This window comes from Urtica dioica, chromosome 11 (assembly GCF_054948205.1).
Source record: "Urtica dioica subsp. dioica isolate 48M chromosome 11, U.dioica_male_clone48M_v1_H2, whole genome shotgun sequence".
Classification (NCBI taxonomy): Eukaryota; Viridiplantae; Streptophyta; class Magnoliopsida; order Rosales; family Urticaceae; genus Urtica; species Urtica dioica.
The window spans coordinates 18,586,924-18,605,897 of NC_142766.1; the positions used below are offsets into that span (position 1 = coordinate 18,586,924).

Genomic DNA, 18,974 nt, shown 5'->3' on the forward strand with positions numbered 1-18,974 from the left:
ATGTTTATCTATTTTATTTTCAAGCTGATTTTGTTTATCGGTATTGATGTCATATTGTTCCTGTTTAGTTAGATTAAAGATGGAATAGTCATTTTTTGCTATTCCAATTTTAATTTTTTTATTAGATTTTTGTTCATGCATATTTTTTATGGACATTAAACTGTAGTTGTTTAAATCCCTTCATCAACCATTATCTTATTTTAAAATAGCCAAATGAGTGCTCGAATACTCTATAACTTTTCACGTACAGGTGAGTCGACTACCATAAATTTAAAAAAGAAAAAGTAAAAGAGAAACCACAACAAATGTAAAAAAATTCAAACCCCTACATTCAAGAGAAACTTACCCAAAGCCAATAACAAATCAAATTTAAAATCACACACCCACTAAACACGAGATGTTGTTGGCCCGTCTAGGGCCAACGGGAACAAGGGCATCTCTTCGACCCACATGGCTAGTACGAGGTCTTGGGCGGCGAAACCCCGACTCAACCAGGAGCCGGCCCAAACCAATGGCCAAGTCAAAGCCCAGCCATGGGCCGAGTCAATGGCTCACTCGGCCATTGGACAGTTCACTCGGCCAATGGCCGAGTGAACCCTTCAGCCACCAAGGCAGTTCACTCGGCCATTGGCCGAGTGAACCTTCCAGCAGTTCACTCGGCCAATGGCCGAGTGAACCCTCCAGCCGCCAAGGCAGTTCACTCGGCCATTGGCCGAGTGAACCTTCCAGCAGTTCACTCGGCCAATGGCCGAGTGAACCATCCAGCTGCCCCTGCAGTTCACTCGGCCATTGGCCGAGTGAACCTTCCAGCAGTTCACTCGGCCAATGGCCGAGTGAACCTTCCAGCCGCCCCTGCAGTTCACTCGGCCATTGGCCGAGTGAACCTTCCAGCAGTTCACTCGGCCAATGGCCGAGTGAACCTTCCAGCCGCCCATGCAGTTCACTCGGCCATTGGCCGAGTGAACCTTCCAGCAGTTCACTCGGCCAATGGCCGAGTGAACCTCAGCCGGCCCAAGCTTCTCACTCGGCCAATGGCCGAATGAACCTCACCACCATGTTCACTCGGCCATTGGCCGACCCAGCCACTCAATGGCCGAACCAAGCAAGTTCACTCGGCCAAGGGGGCTCCCAACCACCCCTTGGCTGCCTATAAATACAAGGGTCCTTCCCTTGACCCAGGTAATCCATTCTTGAGTACTGAAACGCTGCCGAACTCGTACCTCGCTCGTTTCTCTCAAGCTTTGGCCTCTAAACACCCCTAAAACCTCTATACTCCACCTCAATCACACTAATGTTGAGCGTCGGAGAGGTAAACAGGGGCACCCCCCTGTTTCCCCTTTGTAGTTCACGTGTTCTCTACTCCTTTTCAGGTACTCTGACGAACTCAAGGGACATCCACAGCTAAGGGACGACTTGGGATACCAAGTCCGACACGCTCGAGTCAAGACGAGACCACTTGGTCCGGCCTTGGGTCTAACTGTCTTTGGCTCCTAAATAGTTGTCCGAAAAACAGCGACAACATTTTGGCGCTAGAAGGAGGGGACCACCGACCTTAGCACGCTCTCCCTTCCATTCCACATTTTCACCACTCCTACGACTCTCGAGAGATGAGTCACCTACCCACTACCTCCGCGGGTACCCGAGCGACGAGCTCGAGGTACGGTCTCCGAATCCTCGCACACCGTCTTGAAGGGCAACCTCGCGATAGCGAGAGCCAGCCCCAAGACCCGGTGAACGACCCCGAGGCCGAGCTCCGAGAGGACACGGCCCGGCGGCTCGCGGAGCTCCTTGACCGTCCCGGCGTTGACGACTCCCTCATCGCCGGTCTCCTCGGCTACGACGTCGAGGATCGATCTGCTCAGGATTACTCCGACCCCGAATACGTGGAGGAGTCGAGGACCGACGAGGCCACCCCTAGCCTCGCTCAAGCGCGACCCGAGAGGGCCAACGGTGCGTTGGCCGATCCTTTGTACCCGGCGCGACAACAGGCACGGTCACAGTCCCGGGGACTCGCCCCCTCGGTTTCAAGAGGTGGCCGGACACGGCCCCTCGCCGAGGAGAGAGCGACTCTGGTCGACGATGGAGCCGATAGCCGAAGCGCTCGCCGGACGACCCGACCAAGGGCGACCTCGCCTCGTCACGCACCAAGCGTGGACCTTAGAGAGCGCTTGACGGCGCAGAGAAACTCCCGAGGGGAGGATCTCCGCCAAAGGCTAAATTCCCGAAGGGACGCGCTCCCCGCCGCAACTCTTGGCCGACCTCAGGCCAATGTCGTGGACCAAGCGTCCAACGAACGCCAACCGGTGACCCCCGTGGCCCCGACAATCGGCCCCTGCCAACGGGCTTGATATGGTCACAATGATCCAGAGCCTCCAAAACCAAATCATCAAAATGAGGGAATCGGGGAGGCAAAGATCATATGGAGGGATCGAGGAGTCATACTCTCCCTTCGCCGCACAAATTCTCGCGCAGCCTTGCGTGAGGAACTTTAAATTGCCGTCCATCCCTCCCTATGATGGACGGACTGACCCCCACTTCCATGTCCAACACTATGAGACGTGGATGACGATGCAAGGGCAGACGGACGCCACCCTCTGCCAAGCCTTCAGCCTGACCCTCACAGGGTCGGGCTTTGAGTGGTTCCAGAGTTTGAGGCCTGGAAGCATCCCATCCTTCCGGGCCTTGCGAGAGGCTTTCCTCGCTCGCTTTGCCACGCTTGTGGCACAAAAGAAATCGAAGACCCACCTCCTCTCCATTCGACAGGGGAGAGATGAGACATTGAGACAATACCTCGCTCGCTTCACCGAGGAGTCTCACAAAGTCGAGGGCTTCGACGACAAGGACGCCATCACGGCGATCACCGAGGGAGTTCGCACGAGCGACTTCCTCAAGTCCATTGTCGGGCAAGTCCCGCGAGACATGGCGGAGCTGATGACGAGAGCCCGCACACATATGGGAATCGAGGACTACCTCGATGGCCGCGATGGCCGAAAGTCAGGAGGACAAGGTAGTCGCCACCGCGAAGAACAGGACGAAGATCGCCCCGACCCTCAAAGCAAGAGGAGCAAGGGAGGCCGGGCCCCTAACAGTCGCCCCCTCTCCGGTCCAAGATCGTCACACGTTGATAGCTTCCGAGCGTCATCAACATACACCCCTCTGAACACTCCGCAAGAGCGGATCCTAGCTCTGCACCGCGACAAGCTAGGAAGTCCGGCTCCTCTTGCGAAGGATCCCGCGAAGAGGGATCGGAACAAGTTCTGTGAGTACCACCAGGATCACGGGCATCCGACGTCCGAGTGCTATCATCTTAGGCGTCAGATCGAGGCCCTGATTCAGGACGGGAAATTAAAAGAGTATGTCCTGAGAACGGTCGGGACAGCCGCTGTGCACGAAGGCCGTTCACGGCAAGGAAGGAAGGGTCCGGCGACGGTGACTGTCGCGGACCAGGCAGCGATTGAAGAACCGGAGAGCTCACAGCTGCATGTCGTGGGCTCGATCATGGGTGGCCCGAAGTTTGGGGACTCGTCCACGCAAAGGAAGAAGTACGTGCGCGAGGTTTCCCGAGGAAAAGTTGCGCACTACATCAACCACACGTACGAGGCTCCCCTTCCGGCCCCGTTCGAGTCCATGTTCTTCACCGGCCAAGAGGCGACACGAGTTCTCCACCCGCACAATGACGCAATAGTCGTCTCGGCCCCGGTCGCCAACAATCTCGTCCGAAGAATCCTGATTGATAACGGCAGCTCGGCCGACATCGTCTTCAAATCAGCGTTGGACAGGATGAAGCTGACCGGACTGAAACCGACCCCAATCTCGACCCCACTCTTCAGCTTCTCCGGGGAGAGGGTCATGACGGAGGGCACTATCGACCTCCCGGTCACCTTCGGGACTCCGGGGGGGCTCGAGGTCACCCGCATCGTGTCCCTCCTAGTGGTGAACCAGCCCTCAGCGTACAACATCATCATCGGCCGCCCGACTCTCAACCGACTGAAGGCTATAACGTCTACCTATCACCTGATGATGAAGTTCCCGACTGAAAAGGGGATTGCCATCATGTTGGGAGACCAGTCGATGGCGAGGATGTGCTACATCCAAGGCGTGGACGGGAAAGGGAAGGAAAAGATGGTGAGCGCCATCCTCTAGCTCGGTCAAGCTACTGAAGCCGGCACTGCAGCGGAAGCCCGTCCCCATTTCTCATTATGTCACTTTATTTCCGGTTTTAAGACAATCTCGAATTTCAATAAGGCCAATGGCCTAGGGATGTAATTTTTGACTATTTGTGCATGATAATTGTATCACATTTCACCTCGAAGTCTTTATCTTGCTGCATTATAATTTCTAGTCTCCTCTACGAGTACACGAGAAACTCGGGGGGCTAATGGGAAACAATGCTCAACGAAAAACAATGCTCAACGAAACTAGAGCTCGCTCTCGCTCAAAAAAAAAAAAAAAAAAAAAAAGAGGTACAATAAAGTCGTGCAAATCGATTATGCCTTCGTTGGCAAATCGAGAAAATAAGACGCGCACAAAAAAAAAAGACGTGCTAATCGGTTATGCCTTCGTTGGCAGGTCGAGAAAATAAGACGCGCACAATACAAAAAAGACGTGCAAATCGATTATGCCTTCGGTGGCAAATCGAGAAAACAAGACGCGCACAATACAACAAAGACGTGCTAATCGATTATGCCTTCGTTGGCAAATCGAGAAAATAAGACGCGCACAATACACAAAGACGTGCAAATCGATTATGCCTTCGGTGACAAATCGAGAACATAAGACGCGCACAACACAACAAAGACGTGCAAATCGATTATGCCTTCGGTGGCAAATCGAGAACATAAGACGCGCACAATACAACAAAGACGTGCAAATCGATTATGCCTTCGGTGGCAAATCGAGAACATAAGACGCGCACAATACAACAAAGACGTGCAAATCGATTATGCCTTCGGTGGCAAATCGAGAACATAAGACGCGCACAATACAACAAAGACGTGCAAATCGATTATGCCTTCGGTGGCAAATCGAGAACATAAGACGCGCACAATACAACAAAGACGTACAAATCGATTATGCCTTCGTTGGCAAATCCATAAACAAGACGCGCACAATACGAAAAAGACGTGCAAATCGATTATGCCTTCGTTGGCAAATCGAGAAAATAAGACGCGCACAATACAAAAAAGACGTGCAAATCGATTATGCCTTCGGTGGCAAATCGAGAAAACAAGACGCGCACAAAACAACAAAGACGCGCAAATCGATTATGCCTTCGTGGGCAAATCGAGAAAACAAGACGCGCACAAGACAACAAAGACGTGCAAATCGGTTATGCCTTCGTTGGCAAGTCGAGAAAATAAGACGCGCACAACACAATAAAGCCGTGCTAATCGATCACGCCCTCATTGGTAGATCGAGAAAATGAGCCACGCACGATCAACCTGAAACAAAAAGTCGTCCCTCGCGACACGCGAATGCCATTCCTCATGATGCAAACCCGAGAGCATTCATCCCGCGTCCGCATAAAAGCGTAGATTTTGAGTTTCCACTCGACCTACGCTCGACCGGAAACTCGGGGGGCTAATGTTGTTGGCCCGTCTAGGGCCAACGGGAACAAGGGCATCTCTTCGACCCACATGGCTAGTACGAGGTCTTGGGCGGCGAAACCCCGACTCAACCAGGAGCCGGCCCAAACCAATGGCCAAGTCAAAGCCCAGCCATGGGCCGAGTCAATGGCTCACTCGGCCATTGGCTGGGTCAAATGGCTCACTCGGCCATTGGATAGTTCACTCGGCCAATGGCCGAGTGAACCCTCCAGCCGCCAAGGCAGTTCACTCGGCCATTGGCCGAGTGAACCTTCCAGCAGTTCACTCGGCCAATGGCCGAGTGAACCCTCCAGCCGCCAAGGCAGTTCACTCGGCCATTGGCCGAGTGAACCTTCCAGCAGTTCACTCGGCCAATGGCCGAGTGAACCATCCAGCTGCCCCTGCAGTTCACTCGGCCATTGGCCGAGTGAACCTTCCAGCAGTTCACTCGGCCAATGGCCGAGTGAACCTTCCAGCCGCCCCTGCAGTTCACTCGGCCATTGGCCGAGTGAACCTTCCAGCAGTTCACTCGGCCAATGGCCGAGTGAACCTCACCACCATGTTCACTCGGCCATTGGCCGACCCAGCCACTCAATGGCCGAACCAAGCAAGTTCACTCGGCCAAGGGGGCTCCCAACCACCCCTTGGCTGCCTATAAATACAAGGGTCCTTCCCTTGACCCAGGTAATCCATTCTTGAGTACTGAAATGCTGCCGAACTCGTACCTCGCTCGTTTCTCTCAAGCTTTGGCCTCTAAACACCCCTAAAACCTCTATACTCCACCTCAATCACACTAATGTTGAGCGTCGGAGAGGTAAACAGGGGCACCCCCCCTGTTTCCCCTTTGTAGTTCACGTGTTCTCTACTCCTTTTCAGGTACTCTGACGAACTCAAGGGACATCCACAGCTAAGGGACGACTTGGGATACCAAGTCCGACACGCTCGAGTCAAGACGAGACCACTTGGTCCGGCCTTGGGTCTAACTGTCTTTGGCTCCTAAATAGTTGTTCGAAAAACAGCGACAACATTTTAGACAAACTTTTTCACCCTCTCAAACCTAGAAAATTCTATAATAAAAAAAAAACAAATGTTTAGAAAAATATTGTGAAAAAGAGTAATGTAAAATAAAATTTATCGCGTTCTTTTTTTTTATATAAATATTTCTAAATTATGTTTTAGAATTTTTAAGATTTGATTGTTCTTTTAGTGCGACCGACATGATTAGTTATCGTTTATTGTTGTTCATCCCAATGTTCAACTCACCGCTCCCGTTTCCGTTTCGTACCTTCAATTTTACTGGTTCATCTCTTACCTTTCGGTATACCGTGGTAAGTGTTGAAATTTTATCGCGATTAATTACATAAATAAATAAATTAATGTAAATGATATACGCAAAATTTACAAAAGTAATTGCGGTATCTGGTGGCACCTAGGATAGGTTAGTGGTAATTCCACACCACCTCCTGTGTGGAGGTCGTGAGTTCAATCCCCACTGACCGACATAAAAAGAGATTCCGCGCAGAATCTACACTTTCCGTGCGAAAAAATTAATCCTTGATTCATTCATGACTGTTCATGGCTATTCATAGATGCGATGTTTTGATTGTGATAAGTTATCTTTTAGTTATTTTGCATGCCCATTTATTGGTTTTAATGATGGTAAATGTTTGTGTTTTGTATAAATGTTCGTGTTTTTACAAATTAAAAAAAAAACCTTAAAATGTAAACTGTGTAACAATTTTAATGGCTTAATTGGCCTAATTATTCATTTTTAATCTCGCTAATATTACATTAGCTCGAAAAAAAAAATCCTAATTTAATTAACGGCTGGGATGGCGAACCTCAAACCGCGTAGATCTGACGCCAAAATTACAATGTAACGGATACATTTTAGAAGCTATATATAGGGGGTTTCACACATCACCGCGTTTCTCATTCTCCCTGATCAGGCCTAGGTTTAGGGTTCAGATGAAATTGCGATCTAGGTCTTCGAGAGCCACTACATCTTCCAATGTTATCAAAGGGCGACGAAGAAACGAGATCAAGAGAAGATTCGGAAATTTTGAATCGGCAACATCGAAGAAGAAAAGCTTTAAACAGAGAGTACGCTTTTTTCTTTTTTCCTTTTCTTTTTCCTTCCCTATCTGCGGCTTGGTTTTCGAAAATTTTCCTGAGATAAATTCTATCTTGGAATATTTCTATCATTGTGGTCAAGGGCTTCAACTTCAGCCACGAAGGTCAATGTGCGAAGGAGTGAACATTGTGTGCAACCTAAGAGATGAAATTGGGTACTTCTTTTTCCTCTATATTGTTTACTTTTCTCTCTACTCTCACTGTTATAATTTGCTTTATAGTTTTACTGGAATTTTAAGAAATGTTCTAATAGCCCATGTATGTATTATGATGTCCTTGTTTATTTAGGAAAATTCTGAAAAATTTCTACTTATTTGTTTTGCTGAAATAAAAGAAACAAATTGGCTTTGATTTGTTGTTTAATTAATATAGTTCTGGCTGCACGATGCTTATTGAATCTTGTATTATTTGTATTGTAACAAGCATTATTATATAGGAACTCTGTTCTTCCCTTTTATCTTTCAGATTCTTGTAATTTTTTGTATGTTCGTTCTTTCCTAGTTTAAGCATGGCTGTCTGGATTTTTTGTTTTTGTTTTTTGGTAACTGCATTATTTCAAATTGTGATTTACTGGCATTAGCATTTCACTTGTAGCTGTTTCTTGATGCAACGGTGCTTAGTTTTTTAAGCATTAATACATGCGTTGTTTTTTCCTGTTATGATTTTTTGCATAATAAATTTTCAGCTACCTCAAGTTAGAGAAACAAATACTTCAGATTTTGCTGGTGTCATAAATTGGTCACAAATTTATCAGTGTGGCTCTCTTAATTAAGAAATGCTCATAAAAGAAAACTAGTAATAGGATTAGATTCCTTTCTTGCAATGGTTGTTTTACTGAACTTTGCATATACTCTTACAGTATCATTTTTTCATAAAAGGAAAATTGAAATATATTTTTTTTAAAGAATTGGCGTTCATGTTCTTGTACCCAAATTCCAATTTAATTCTTCGAATTTATAAATATATATATATATATATATATATATATATATATATATATATTTTAGTTTTTTTAATGATATGCATTCACCTGTTAGTTGATAGTTTTGAGTTTTGGACTGTGATTTTAATATCAGAAAAAAAAAACTGATGGGATATAGATCTTGTTGGTATTTATTAAAAAACCAGCTTTGACTCGATCTTGTTGCTCCGGGTAAAAAACTGTCTAAAGTGGAGACATGAGGACATGAACACATATATTTTAGCTTGAGTTTGCGGTGAGTGTGATGATAATTAAATGCGATTTAGTTTCATCATTCATTGTTATCTGTCCACAATCTAGTTATATTATGAATAATCACTAATTTTTGGCAGTTCAGGTTCCGACAAAGGGATCAAATAATGGATTCTTTGGTTAGGATCAAATGAGTGCGTGTGGAGAAATTTCATCCTGATCAAAGGTAACTCTCAATTAAAAACTAAGTTTAATTAGCGATTTCTTTTAAAAATGGATTTCAGATTCTAGGGAACAATATTATTTTGGGATGGAATAAGATTCATAATCGATCAAATCCTGTTCTAAGGTGCTTAGGAGTTAATCTCTTCACAGGGTTTGGAGATTGTTATCGAGAGAAACGAAGACTTGAGAGAGATCAAAGACGAGTGAATGAAACTTTGTATTTTCTGATTTGAGAAGTCTGTTACAAACACAGTTATGGACTACGAGTCATGGACGGCGTCGGTGAGTTTGGTACGAAGAGAAGCAAAGGCTGAGCTTGAGATTGTATTTTCACTAAACGTGTGCGATTTGGTCATGAGCAAGAATGTGCTGCGCAAACTTTTTGTGAACGAAGTAATGATCCACCTTGACGTGGTTCATGTGAGCGTGAAGCAGAGGATTAGCCAAGAGCATGACAATTTGCAAACCAAATAGCCGGTAGATGTGGACATGTACGTGAAATGCTTAATTCATCCATCGAAGCACGGAACCATATAAACTCAGACACGACGCCGACAATGCGCCGGAATTCAGCTTTTGTGGAGCTTCAAGATATGGTTTGGTTTGACTTGGATGGCCAGGAAACCAAGTTTGGACCGGCACACAAGAAGGCCCATCCTCAGCTGGATTAGCTACATAAGCTTGTAACCACAAGTCACGACCAAACTTTGTGTTATGAGCTGAGATGTTTAATTCACAACAAGCTAGTCAAGAACGCGATGGCCAACGAGAAGAGGTAATTGTATTGATCTTGCTAGGGTACTACAAAGAGTCACGGGAGGTTTAGAGAGAAACCTTCCAAATATTATCCTACACTTGAAATACCAAATTACAAGATGAAGATCCTTCTCTCATTCACTTGCTGATTACTAACTTTGCTAACTCACCAATCACCTAATGTCACCTCACATATAATAATTGATAAAGTTCTACTGATCTGTTGAGGATGGTTTCCGCTTCTTATTTTAATGTTTTGATTTTGTTCATTTTTGTGTGTTACCTTTGCAGGTATAATTGTTTGTTGTTTTAGGCTTGAATGTTGCTGGGTCAGTAATGAGAGTTTTGTTTGTTGAACTTGTTGTCCACCGAGCGAATCCCAACCTTATTTTCAAAGTGCCTAGCCACAAGAGTTCATTGAAATCTCGGATGTCGAAATTTAATATGGGTGGGCTCAAAACTTAGTCACGTCCGCCGCCGTTGGTGCTAGCTAAGTGTTCTAGGGTAGTCTTTGCTTAGAGTCCGTTCTAAGCAAAATTAGTGTCTTCTTAATATAAGGTTTGAGCTCGATTGACTGTGAGCATATTTCGTTTCAAGTTGTTGGAGCCAATAAAAATATCATCATATTTTCTGTTGTCACCCCATCAACAGAAAGCCAGCCAATGTTCGTTTTTTAACTTAAATTAATTGCTCTGCAGATTTATGACGAGTGGTCAGGGAAGTTAGCAGGGCGGGTGTAAGACTAACTCTTTGAATAGTTATTCTGCAGATTGAAGAATGGTCGGGTAAAAATATTTATACCAACTCCTTGAATAATGTTTTCCTTTTCGATCATTTCTTTAGTTACTTATCGTGTATCTAATCTATGCGGGTTTTTGTTTACCTTGCTTAATGTTTCTTCCAATAATGCTGAAAGGAATGTGGTTTTCTTTCAAGTTCTAAAACTCTTTTCGAAAAAATAAAAATGAAGATAAATTGCAGTCTAAGATTATTGTATTTTTTTGTTTGTTTTTCTTTTCTGAAGAAAAGTCTAAGATTATTGTTAAAGATAACATGTATTTAATTTTACGTTTTACTCGCAGAATTTATTCCAATTTGGGTATGTGTTCAATTGACACAACTCCAAGTTGAGGGAAAAGTCATAGGTAATACTGAAGTTAAGAAGACCAATCAAGATAGCTCAACAATTTTTACGCCTATGTAGAACCTACAGCTCAGGTTATGATTTAAAACAATGATTTTCTTTCTAAAACGCACTTTTCACTGTCTTTTTTAACATAAAATGTAAACAAAACTAATATTGTATTTTTTACGCACTTGGCATTTAATATAACTTCTCTGTTACCAAAAAAAAAAAAAAAATCATAATCTATTAGGAAAACTTTATTTTACTGTTATGACTATAGTCGTCATTAAAAACAAATTTTCATGATATATTTGTCATCAAATGCAGTTTTTTCATGACTATCATAAAATATTAAAAAATATATATATTGTATTATTATTTTTCATTGAGCTATAGTGTTCGTGTCAGTTTGTCCCTTGATTTTAGAAAAATGTCCAAAATTGTTGATATAAGTTTTAACTTGAGCGTAATTATTTTGTTAATCGTTTAACCGAAATCGTGTCAGTTTGAACTTAATGTTCTTATTGAAATTTCGTCCACTAAAATTTTTACTTCATTTAAAAGATTATTTAAGGTTGGGCATTGATTACCCAAAAAAAAAAAAAGAGTACTCTCAGCCCAATGAGGGCTAGCCCTTCCTCAAAAAAAAGAAAAAAAAGAAAAAAAAAGCACTTTTTGACCATGTTTTTATTATAAAATTTTACATTTTTTACCCTAAAAATTTATAAATGGCCCCTAAATTATTTTTTCCCCGAACCTGAATTCCTAGCTTCGTCCCTGATGTCGATACTATTGTTTATGTTTCCTTTTGTGCTTTGGAGAGTGTTAAAGCTATTTTTTCCATCACTGAATCTATAAATGTACACTGAATGAAGCGAGCGCCATTAAGTTCGTGTTAGTCCGAAACATATGAATTAAGTATCCAATAGTTTAAAACTGGAATTTTCACCATAAACATAAGAAAGGGAGTAAGAAAATGAGATGACTCTTTCTTAAAACAATTACAGACTACTTAGCTAAAACAACCAGTTCAAATGTAGTGGTTCATTGTATTGCCACTGACCCTTTCTTCTTATACTTCACAAAGAATTTTGTCTCTTTGATAACAGGAACGTAACGCCCTCATTTTAAACACCCATGAAATCATGGCTCTCAAATGCAATATGCATCAAAGAATTTAAGGTATATCACAATGACTGCTTTCTGGTGCTGCTTGAAAAAAATACGTGCAAGGAGGTCAGGCATCATGAGATTGCCCTAGGCGAAGCACACTTAACTTCAAAAGTTCCAGGTAATAGACTTACAAATAGAAAAATGCATCTGAATATATTTCATAATTTGAATGTCACAAGAAGTTCTCAATAAACATGAGAGAGTTACACAAATTCTTTATATGAAGAGGCTAATTATGCGAATATCTAAAATTTTAAAATCTTTCACAGATATCTCTCTAGTTTTAAACAATTTTGTCCTTGTTTTAAATGAAATTATAAACAAGAAGAAAAATTTAAATGAAACTATAAACACTGGGAAAAAAAAGTCTAACTAAAACAGTAAACAAAAAAGGAAATTAGTTAAAAAAAAACATTTATGAAATAAATATGTTAGTGAGTTATTTGAAGGATTAAGCTTGAAAAGAAATATTGTAGCATCATATTATGTTAATCTTTATTGGATGCAGGTGGTCTCAAAGATCGATAAACCACTTCCGTTAACTATGTTTTTATTGGTAAATCTCGGTACTATTCTTTGATGATCTTTTGGGCCTGCAAAATCGGTGTTGTCAGACTTCCATCTGTGACGTTCTTGCTTCAAGTCCTTCCCTTCTCCGATAAAGGTCTGTTGTCAGCTTTGGCCCAATTTGAGTCTCCATTTGTGCGAGAGTCTTCGGCGGAGGTCCAGCGCCGGTCGAAGAAGAAGGTGATGGTGCGAAGTGGGTTCACATCGGCACACTTCGTGGCGTCTTCGGGGCTGCACAAAGTTATCACAGTGGTGACAAAATCGTATTTTGTTTGTTTGTTTGTTTTTTTTTTTTTTTTTTTTTTTTTTTTTTTTTTTTTTCTAGTTTTATGGTGTTTGTGAACATTTTATTTTTTTGTTGCGTGTTGCTTGCTTTATTTTGTATTAGAGACGAATTAACCATCTTTCACTATCATTTTGTGGATTTCATGTTAGGTTTTTGCCTAAAGCCTAAAGAGACTGCGGAATCATCTTCTTTATGTTATCTGATCACATCACATCATCACAGTTTAATTTTTATCAACTATTATGGACATATTGAATGAGCCCACATTTTGAATGAGCCGAATGAGTGCTCAAAATATACTCAAATTATAATATTTTATAAACAGCAAAATAGTGGGCATTTATAAGGCTGCCAAAGGTGGATGAATACTGTGATGGGCCTGCGGAGAGAGCAAGTTGGATGAGTCCAAAGACATTAGATGTTTAGCTACACTCCCTTTCAAATTGGATCAACTTGTTCATCTGACCCACATTGGGCCATGTTTCTTTACCTAACTGTTCCATCGGAAATGTTTGTTTGTCGGGAAAAAATTAATTCTTTAAATTTGTTAGTATATACCCACAACGAGTTTGAGCATGAAACATCAATCAACCACGAATTATCCATACAAGTAGATTACTTAATAAAGCATATACTAAAATAAAATAATAAGCGGTTCTGTGATTTTTGCTACATTATATGTAGTTTACTTTTATCACTAAAGATGAATTTTTCAAGTAAAACAATAAGACACCTTGATATATATGTGAATTAGAGAGCAGCAAGTGAGCAATGTTTTGAGATCAAACTATTGATCCATTAAGTTGGATAGAATTTGAAGTGCATGGAAGAATGCCGTTAAGCCGTCCGTACCCATGATCTCAATCATACATATGTCATGTTCTAATAATAATGTTTATTTTTTAATATTCTTTTTTGTACGATGTTGGCAAAAGACAATGTAATAAAGCTGGTTTTCTTTCTGTACATAATATATGAACTCTCTATTCTATCTTTCAAGATCGTGTGGTCATATTGAAATCGCGAGTTCTCATGCATTATTATATATAGGAAACGGTGACTTGAGGTGTGACACTGAAATTGACACATAATCTTTTGATATATCTGATGAAAAACACGTCTCAGGGCAATTTATTGTTCTTGAAACCCCACCTAGAAGATGAATCATGCGAGTGCGCTGTTTGAAAGACGAGGACAACCCATAAATACACACCATTTCAGTCTCAATAATGTATTCTAAGTTAACACAATAACTTACGTGATATGAAACCACCATGAGAAACAAAATAACCAAATATGTATATATGTATTGTACGCTCTTACTTTCCGGGGATAATATAATTTCTATTTCAGGTCCGATGCTATCTCTTCATCCTAGTATTGGTTGAGTTAGATTGTCAATTTGTAGTTATTTTTAGCGCTGTAGTACTATTCTCTTTTTTTTTTAGTGCTGTCATAATTATCATAGACTTCATATTGCATGCAGAGCAGTTCTGAGTAAATATCTTTAGCAGTTGAATTTTGTGTGTGTACATATATAAGTATATATGTATGTATCCTTTCCGAACGACTGTGTCGGCTGTAATTAAAGAAAGTTATTATATATTAGCCTTATTAGTTAGCCATTATACTGTACATAGACTTTTATATTTCTACATTAATGAATTAATTATTCAAATATTAGAAAGTTTGCTTACTGGACTTCTTTAGCTTTTTTTATTTTTTTATTGTTTTTTTATTTTCTTTTTTATATTGTAATTGAATGGACATGTATAGTTTACACACACACACACGCATATAATGGACTTCTTTAACTTTTTTTTTTTTTTTTTTAATATTGTAATTGAATGGACCTGTATAGTTTACACACACATATAATGAAGGTGTAAACATTCTTTCCACTTGAATATATATAGTAAAATTAATAATATTATATATAATTTTGAGAAGAAACCGTAATTTCTAGCCTCAATTAAAATTATTGTTTATATATAAATTAAATTTATAGTCTAATTTATATTTAACTACATGATATTGTTTTCTTAGTTATTTGATAACTAAGCTAAAATTTTAACACAAGTCTAATTAAGTCACATGAATAACTCTCTTAATAGTTAGTTCATTGACATATGTATAGCTCCTAATTAAGAAAAATTATATTTTCTCCAAGAGCAGTAAATGTCTAATTAATATTTGGTTGTTTTGATACGTCATAATTAAGATGGGATTAGCTAATGTCTTCCATACTAAGATACAGCCTTTCGTTGCATGTGATTTTGGATAAACTTTAATGATTAAATCACGTTTCTAAGATCTTGGTATGGATATGCTTTACGGTGGGAACAAGAAAAGACTTTTTGCTAAAAATCCAGCTGCATAAAATTGAAAGCTAATCAGTAATCAGTGATGGATGGGTTTATTATTTATCACGATTGATTCTTAGACTTAGTCATATAGACGATATATACATTTACCAAACTATGAAATAGCGATATTTCTCAGACATGAAATCTTTATATATATTATGGACATCAGAAATTTTTATTATGGTATTAACATGAAAAAGTCTCCAGCTAAAAACATAAGCAAGGCTTACAAACGTAACTAATAAGGATTAAAAATAAACGACAAGTATTTATAAACGACACTTAAGGACAGAACTAAATCTATTAGGGAGCCATTAATATATGCAGTTGACCCTAACTAAATATTTGTCCTATTGACGTAATATCACTATAGTTCAAAAGATCTCATTAATATCGGCCTAATATAGACCACACAAAAAATTGATTGACCAAACTAAAGGAATAAAATATAGTCCCAAGTAGCGCGTTACACAATATCTAAGATATATTGGCTAGGATATGCCTGGATCGCGTCTCTATTGTATACTATAATTATAAAGATACAAATTTTGGACATATAGACAGTAGAGTGATCAATCTCGGTGGGCGTCAGAGAGAACTTCCATTTTATGATATCATGACTCTACTTACATCGTGAGCCTCGGGGTGTTTTGTCAGGAATTGCATAATGTGATAATACACTACATATATAGTTTAAAAAAAATTAAATAATGTCTTTTCTTTAGTTCCCATAGATTGTATTATGCAGTTTAAGGGTTATACAATTAATTCAACTCCAAATGTTTTGATTTGTATAAACTTTTGTGAAATTGTAATAATCCAGATTTTATATTTATATTATTAAGGCCATAGATAATCATTTTGGAACGGTAGTTGCCAATCCGGATACTATAACCTAATCGGGAATATAAATACGATCTTTTTTTTTTCTTTTCTTTTCGCAAACAGTCCTTCAAATAAAATAAAGTAATTCCAAAATACTGATTTTGGAACAAGGATATTGGTATTTTTAATGAAATTCAATAGTTAAACAATTTACAAAAATATTAATTATTTAATAAATATCATTAATGCAAAAAAAAAAAAAAAAATTCTATAAAACCGCGAAGTTAATTCATTTTTATTATTGTGTTACTTGTACTTCTATGAAATCATCATTATATTTAAGTTGGTAAAAAATATGAGTTTTATAACCGATAAATTTTATTATTAAAAGGTTTAGTATTGTTATATACAAATGATTAAAGGACTAAAAGCAACAAGTCTGATATTTATCTTTCCTTAAACTAGGTTTTTTTTTTTTTTTTTTTTTTGTATGAATTAAACTCACGACCTCTACTTTAGAAGATGATGCAATTACTACTACACTAATCTAACTATCACATTAAACTAATTACTAAGTAATTAAAATGTCACTTCGATAATACCTCAGTACCAAAAAGCCTGAACATAAGTAAGGATCAAGTGGTTCATGAGACCCACGTTATTTTTTAGCACTAGGTCATTAGATATGGTAGACCGGCCATTAGTTAATGAGATGTAGGGTTGATCGATCACTTAATTAGGTGGTCACAGAGAGCATTTTTAATATTGAATTTTCAAATTAGATAGTTTCAATATATTTTCTTCCAACGAAATTGATCAATACAGTCCCAAAAGGAATACTTATATATCCTGATGAACTTCTTTGTTACTGAAAAAAAAACAAATCAAACTTTCAATAAAATTCTAAATATAAAGAAGCGATAAATATGACACAAAACGATGAATTGAATATATAACGCATAGTAAAGGCGCATTCAAATAAAACGACGACAAAAAAATAAAATAAAACGACGACATATATGTATTTTTTTTTAGTGGGAAAGAGCCTTTACAAACGCTCTCAGGGAGCAAGGGCCAAATCGGCCGTAATAAGATCAGCAATACAGGGGGGTGGAGAGTCAATCAATAGAGAGGGGAGACAAGATTTCGAGCCCATCATAGCCAGACGGTCGGCGACAATGTTTCCGGTTCGCCGGATAAAATGAAAAAGAAAAATTACAACAACGATTAAGCATAATGATATCTTCAGCAATCAACCCTTCTTCTTTCGCGTCAAAAGCCTCATCTCGGAGTAACGTAACAGCGTTCATCGAGTCCAATTCCAGCTCGCAGGAAGAGAAGCTCTGAGCGCAGTTACGAGCCCTTCACGGATGGCCATTAGCTCCGCCGCGAGCACAAAGGAGGCGTGGCAGATCTGGTTGCAGAAGGCGAGGCAGAAGTTGCCCTCTGCGTCCCTGATGCATCCACCATAACCCCCGGTTCCGGACTCGGAGTTGAAAGCCGCGTCTGTGTTGAGCTTCCATCGTTTGGGGGGGGGGGGGGGGGGGGACCATGTAGCTGGTTGAGTCGGGGCAGGGCGCCGAGGAGAGGAAAGGTTGAAAAGCGCATAGTCGTCGGAGAGGCCGACCGCTTTGGTGAAGATAGCTACCATGTCGGCCTTCTCACCTTCGTGTGTGAGCTTGTTCCGGCAAAACCATATCTCCCAGAGCATGATTGCGCGCAGCCCGAGGTTGTCGAGAGACAAGGATTTTATTTTGCATCTAATTGTCTCCCACAGGTTCCGATCTTGACTTTGGCCCAGAATGTGCTCAAAGGGGGAGGTGAGCCAAGCATCCTCGACGAAGGGGCAGAAGATAAGGCTGTGGGATGTTGTCTCTTCCTCGAATCCGCAGAAGTTGCATCGAGGTTCAACTACGATGTGCCTCCTAGCCAAATTTCCTCTTGTGGGGATATAGTTCTTGCAGGCACGCCAGAGGAAGATCTTGATCTTGGGGGGGGGGGGGGGGGGGGGGGGGGGGGGGGAGGGGGAGGGGGGGGGGGTCTTAATTTTCCACAGAGTCGGCCAGAGAGAGCTCAACTGAGTGGAGGTAGACGCAGCGGAGGCAACGGAGATTTCCATAGCGATCTGGTATCCACTTTTAACGGAGTAGATTACTTTCTCATCAAAATGCCAGATTAAGGAGTCCTCACGTCGATGGAGAGGCCGAGGGATAGCAAGGATCGTGTCAGCCTCGAAAAGGAGGAAGACAGCCTGGACTTTGGCGGCGTTCCATTCTCCGGAGCCGAGGAGGATATCTCGGACCTTAGAATTCGAGTGGAGCCCTTGAGGGGATTGGACCATGAAGCTTGAGGGAGAAGTCACCCATCGGTCCCTGTAGATGGCTATCTTCGATCCCGTCCCTACCTGTCATCTCCAACCTTTGTCAATAACACCCCGGCCCCATAACAAACTTTTCCAGGCGTACGAGGAGCCTTGTTTGGGAGTGGCGTGGAGGATCGAGGAGCAATGGTGGTATTTACCTACGATAACGCAAGCCACCAGGGAGGAGGGGTCACGAGCGAGACGCCATACCTGTTTAGCAAGGAGGGCCCGATTGAATTCTCGGAGGCTCCGAAATCCTTGGCCTCCGTCTTTTTTGGCCCGGCAGAGAAGCTCCCAGCGGGCCCAGTGCATTTTCTTGGTCTCCTCTCCCGAGCCCGCCCAGAAATCCGCGCAAAGGCTCTCTATAGTCGAGCAAATAGACACCGGGACCATGAA

At 41.4% G+C, this 18,974-nt stretch overlaps 1 long non-coding RNA gene across 4 annotated transcripts; it reads left to right on the forward strand.

The window, feature by feature from the left end:
• The first annotated feature begins 7,474 nt into the window (after positions 1-7,474).
• On the forward strand, positions 7,475-13,054 carry LOC149381978 (uncharacterized). Of its 4 annotated transcripts, XR_016301951.1 has the most exons (9): positions 7,479-7,688; positions 7,801-7,873; positions 9,038-9,118; positions 9,268-9,892; positions 10,165-10,431; positions 10,572-10,658; positions 10,956-11,091; positions 12,109-12,290; positions 12,681-13,054. It is a non-coding gene; the product is annotated as an uncharacterized LOC149381978 (long non-coding RNA). The 4 variants fall into 4 exon arrangements; XR_016301950.1 differs by having other exon boundaries at positions 7,475-7,688; positions 10,956-12,290; XR_016301952.1 differs by lacking the exon at positions 10,956-11,091 and having other exon boundaries at positions 7,480-7,688.
• Positions 13,055-18,974: the final 5,920 nt, after the last annotated feature.